The sequence below is a fragment of the Zonotrichia albicollis genome, chromosome 6 (genome assembly GCF_047830755.1).
Source record: "Zonotrichia albicollis isolate bZonAlb1 chromosome 6, bZonAlb1.hap1, whole genome shotgun sequence".
Classification (NCBI taxonomy): Eukaryota; Metazoa; Chordata; class Aves; order Passeriformes; family Passerellidae; genus Zonotrichia; species Zonotrichia albicollis.
Window position 1 is genome coordinate 43,878,314 of NC_133824.1, and position 6,000 is coordinate 43,884,313.

The window sequence follows — 6,000 nt, forward strand, 5'->3', positions numbered from 1 at the left end:
TTTTTAGGTTGCCTAGCTAAGTAAGCAGTGCACACCAATTCACAGCTCAGATTACTAATACAGTACATCTGTTCAAACACTGCCTTATCTCTAGAGATTTTACTTTTCTGAAGCACAGTGAGATGGATTTGGCTGTGCACAGCTGGCCTAGGGAGGTTCTCCCATTTGAGAGACATGAAAATGAATTCACTAAGAAAGGGATGTAGGTGTAATATAAGAAATTCTAGCTGTAAGTTTGCCTGTACACTTGTAATACTAACCTAGGCCATTTTCTGTTTGAGCAAAGTCATAAAGTATCCACTGTATTTCACTAGATATTTCTTTGGATTTTTTTTTTGTATATATTCTGTAATTTGTGAATTTAACGTTTTCTAAATTCTTTGTATAATTTTTTTTATTTCATCAATGATCCACAATTGTTAAGAATAGAATGGAATTGGTATCAAAATGTGATTTCTTTTGTTTTGAAAGATGAGCATAGTTCTTCCAGCTATAGATTGTAGGTATTTTATAATTTGATTATAAAGTACAAATATTTTATGTATTGTACATAAAATACATTTTATAAAAATGTAGCCATTTTATACTTGTCTAAACGAGTTACTTTAGACAGGTACAAGATCTGCCGTTTCTGTGGCTTGTAAGTGCCTGTTTTGCTCTTTCTTTCACTGAAATTTCATTTAGGAGAAGCAGAACATACTGAGCTTATTGTTATCCTGGCCCCAGCTCAGAAGCAGTGTTAGTGGGTCTCACTGTTCCTGCATCTTATTCACAGTGGTTTTCAGGTTTAATGATGTTTCAGGTCTTTCCTGTAATAGCTGATCAAAGTCTGCCACAGCAGATGGTCACGCTATATCTTCTCACTAAAAATGTGGTCTCTTCTTTTTCTAAGGTCTCACAGTACCAGAAAGAGTTGTAAGAATTTTATCATGCTTCTGATTTTAATTACATCCAAAGTTTGGAGATGAATTTCAAAATGCAGTAATGAGTTCTTAATCTGATCTTTCTGAATAACTTCTATCACTAATATTTAGACACAAGTATAAATAATTATGTCTGCTGTGTTGTTCTTAAACTATATGTAAATATTTTATTACTTTGTAGAAATTTAACTCAGATGGAATTCCCCATGTCTTTTTGTTTTTTTCCTTCCTTGATTTTAAGTATTTTTCACTCACTGTGATCTCTACATGATCTGTCCAAAACTACCATGATGTGTTGCATAAGCATCCCTGCTTTTAATTTTTTCAAATGAGATTCTGTCTTTTTTTTTTTTTTTTTAATATCCATTGAATTCAGTGGTGCTAGTGGACCAGTTTCCTCTGAGCTATGACTGAAAGAGATGAAAAGGTTGTTCATGTGCAGAAGCATGCACCATTTAGCAGGAGATTCTTTTTTGAGGCCAGGAATTGTGAGTGACAAGCCTATGTAAGCCCCTTTAAATTTGGGAGGGTAGAATTTTCACCTCAGAGGTCTCCTAACTTGTGGCAGAGCTCTGTGGGACCTGTGGGTACTGAAAACCCACTGGGTTCATCTCTTTTAATAATGGAGTGCATGTTTTTAGGTGTGATCTGCTTTGCACATTCAGTAGTCTTTGGGATGGGCTCAAACTTGGTGCAGTTTTCCTCCTGGTGGGACCTGAGGTTGTGACCCAGACCACAAACCTGTGCCTCACTGGCACCGTGGCTGCCAGGACCTGCACAGTTAGGTCTGCCTGTGGGATGTGCACCTGGGACCAGGACCTGGCAGCAGCTTCATTCCTGCCCAAAACCAAGCCTAGACTGCAGTACCAGGATGGCAACAGGTCAGAGCAGATCAAAGCTGGTCTCCAGGTGGGTATCTGAGCTTCAATTCAGCCATGAGCTAAGCTCTGTCTTTCCTCCCTCATGCAGAGAAGTAGCTGCCTGCTTGAGGCATTACCCCATGCTCTGAGACCTTCCAGGCTGTTCCTGTCTGTAGGAGGCTGTTCTACATCATCAGGCATCCTGTCAGAGCCCAAATGCACAGTTCTCTGTACCAGATAGGAGTTATGCTCTGGGCTTCAGTCTGTTTGATTTTAAGCACCATCTCTGCTTGTTTACAGTATTTTAATATCTGAAAACTGCAACTTGAAATGATCCACTCAAGTTCTTGTGTGTGATGCCCAGATTTGATACCAACCTGGAAGGCAGTTTATTTGGTTTATGCAGCTGATGTTGTGACCATTTAGAAAGTGAGAGTGTTCATTGTCTCCTTGCAATTATGTCCACATTGACATGAATTATTGTTCTGAGGAGAAGGAGTGGGGTTTTGAAGTTTTGTCATCTTCAAGGATCCCCTCATCCATGCTTGAGCTTGAGGGAGAAGAGAAGGCAGCTTGAATCTGTAACTGATAGCACATGCAGCAAAGCACATATCAGAGCTGGCTTCAAACTGGCTGCAAGGTCCCACACCTGTGCCCAGAAACAGTCCTGCTGACTGCACTCACTCCTAAAACCCCTATAAATTTTCCATAAATATGCCCCTATAAATAAACCTCTATAAAGTTTCTATAAATCCAGTCTTCCCCAGTTTACCAGGCTGCATTCAGGCAGCTGTTTGCCTACTCAGATGGCGCCTACCTGCCAGTAAAAACCCTGCTGTAGGAACATTCTTCTTTTCTGGCTCATCTCATTTTCTTTGTTATAGTTTACTTATATTTCCATAATGTAAGTTTCCATATAGTTTACTTACAAATATTTCCATCATGGAAAGCAGATGCACCTTTTATTCAGATTATCAGGAATTGCCTTGGATTCTTAAGTGGGATTTTTTGAATGCCATATCAAACTTCCTGTTAAAGTTGAAAGAAAAGAAGCTATTAAAACTTTAATGTGTTTGACCTGATAGTTTAGTGCTTGTGTATTCAAACATGTAACACTATGTTAATGCATCATTACTTAGAGAAGCAATTATTGCAAGGTTTGGATGCCTGATCCATAAGTAAGAACAGGTGTATTTTTCCTACGCCTGTTCTCGCTTGCACTCTCAGATGTACAAGTTCAGCAGTGCTACTATATCCAGCCTTAATAAACAGGAATGTTACCTTCGAAACACCCCAGAAACCTGCTCTTGCAGCAGGCAGGTGCTCAGAGCACATGAAGACATTTATCAGGTAATCAGTCAAACGTAATATTTATGGAAAATACAGATTGTGTGAGACTATGGAATGCATTTCTTAATTAAGTGAAAAATCAGAAATTGTGTGTGTTCCAACCAATTCCTCATGTGTTGCTGTAAAGCATGATGATACAAGCCCTAACAAATACAAACTTTTATTTCTGGAAGCGTAGTCCCTAACTTCCCAAGTAAAGCACATAAATAACAAACCTGCATATCTTCTTTAACCTTTGGTCTTTTTTTTTTTTAATGTATTTTTTCATTGCTGTTTTCTTGGAAATTATTGGAGTTTGTAACTGGGACAACCATGTTTTCAAAAGCTTGTGACTGGTTTTTGTAGCAGTATTTAATGCATCGTACCTGAGAGCAGGTCATTTTTTCTCATATCTCCAGGAAATGGCCTTAGGACCTGAGTTTCATGGTTGTGGGGATAGGCTGCCACCTTTGTGAAGTGTTCTGAGATCTGCTGGTGAAAAGTTCTGTACAAAAGCTCAGTTGTTGAAAATGTGGTCAACAGTCCCCACTTTCTTCCTCATCACTAGATGGGCAGGTAGCTGAGCTTAGACAGATTTCAGAGCCAGCTCTGAGTACAGTGAGACAGAACTGGGAGCTGGGTGGCTGTGAGCACCTTGCTCTGATCAGCTGCAGGCTGAAGAACGGAGGCTCTGCCAGCTCCATGATATAATTTACATTCTACTGTAGTTTTGTGTGAAGACAGTAAGTTCTCAGTACAGCAAGACTAGTTTTTGACATGCACAAAAGCTAATAAACAGTCAAGTGAGTGATGTGTTGAGGGAATAAATCACATGGGACTCCATTTTCTTCATGGTGGAAAAAGGCAATTCTTTATTCACTGTACTTCTTTTTATACAGTTTTACAGACCTGGTGTGTGACTCCAATTGGTCAGTAGCTTTCTTGCCAGCTTCTTTATTGGTTAGTAACAAGTTATTATCCTGTATTGATTGGTCACTCAATCCCCAGGGTGTATGTGCAGGAAAGGTTGTTTGTGGGAAATAGTTTTCCTTTTTCTATCTAACAGTGTAAAAACAGTTTATACAGGGGATGGTTGTTTTTCACCCAGGAATAGATTGTTGTGCTAACAAACTGCTCACACCAGGATTCCTTTTAGATGGGAACTTGCAAAGTGCTAGCTTGACTTAGAAGAAATGCCAGCCTAACAGAGCAGGCCTGATTTTATAAGGCTTTTCTTTATAATTTTTCTACTTTACTGCAGCAATGTGTTGTTTAGCAGTAACAGGACAAAGCTGCAGCAGAGGCAGCCTCGTGTGTTTCACCTTTCCCGTGAGCCAGGGAAAGGAAATGGATAGATAATTGGAAGCTTCGCTTCTCAGACTTTTCCTGCTGCTCCCATGCCATCAGGAGTGAAAAGACTTGTGCAACACCTTGTTTGTTACACTGAAATGATATTTTCTAGCTCTGTTTTGCAGTTTGTCTTTAACAGAGCCAGGCACAGCTGCTTCTGGAGGCAAATGCAATCATCCTGTTGACATTTGTGGGCAGTATTTTGTAGGTTCCGCTTCTTGCTAGACTGTTCGTGTTAAATCACGTGCACATCCTTGGATGCAGGGGGCCAAATCCACTTCTAGAGGGCTGCAACAAGTGCCTGTTTCAATGCCTTTGAGGAACCCCAACCTTCCTGCAATACCTTTGGCACCATCTTGTCCCAGGGAACCCAGGTGTAGGAAGGGGCAGTAGGAGAGAAACCCTCAGGGAATGGCACACTCAGCTTTCCCCCTTCTTTTAGGCCACAGGCCCCAAACAGCCATAGTTTGTCACATGTGTCCCACAACAGCAGTCTGATGTCATGAGCCATCTTGCTGCCACTTTTTAGGGCTCTAAAAGCACTGGAACCCTGGCAGTGAGCCCACAGTTAGCTGAGTTAAAGCCCTCAGGTTCCAAGGGTGCCTGAAACCAAGAGGTCCAAGACCAAAGCACGTGGCTGCCCTTCTTTGTGGGGAGGGACAGAAGACCCCTGGCTGCAGGAAGCACAGAGGAAAAAGAGGCCAATTTAGATGGGGATCCCACCAGCCCCATGGACCATCTGGCTGATGGTGTGGAGCCCACAGAGGAGGGTGCACATCCAGCACAGTTTCCCTGGCACCAATACACTGTGCCAGGCCTCCCTTCCATGCCACCTTGGCACTGGTGTCACAGGGGGCACCCATGCCAGCCTCAGGCCATCCTGCCAGCTCACCAGCCCATCTCCCAGCAGCAGCAGCAGCAATCCTTGTGCTCATTGCCAGGGTGATGTGGGCTGTGCATTGCACTGGATGACTTTTAAAAGTCCCTTCCAACCCAAACCATTCCATGATTCAGTGCTTCAGTATATTCCACCAGTCTGCAGTTGCCTCAAGGTTGCAAAGAAACCAAGCAGATCAAGGCAAGCCTAGAGGCACAGATCTTGCTGGTTTTAGGAGAATCTGCAAATTGACACCTACTTCACCAAGGAAAGACAGAAGGGCTTTGTATTCATAGAAAAAGGGAAGAGTAGTCGACTTAGATCTTCCTCCAAAGAATCCTTAAATCCCCTGCTTGATTAGAATATGATAAACTTTTAAATGAGTTAATTTCCTCAGCTTTCTTTGACACTATTCTATATCTACCTTTGTGAAAAATGTTAGTAACCTTTTGTTGTTCAGGAATCCTTTAATGGCACTGACCTCTGCCACAAAGTGCCCAAATCTTAGCAAAGCAAGGGAATATGCACTTTGCTGGCCTAAAATGTGTTATGTGTGATCACTGCAGTTTTTGGAATCATGGGCAGGGCTTTTTGACTTCGTGTTTTGCAGTATATGATGTATTTTTAAAGTAACCTAAAAAGGCACTTGAATAATTAGGAG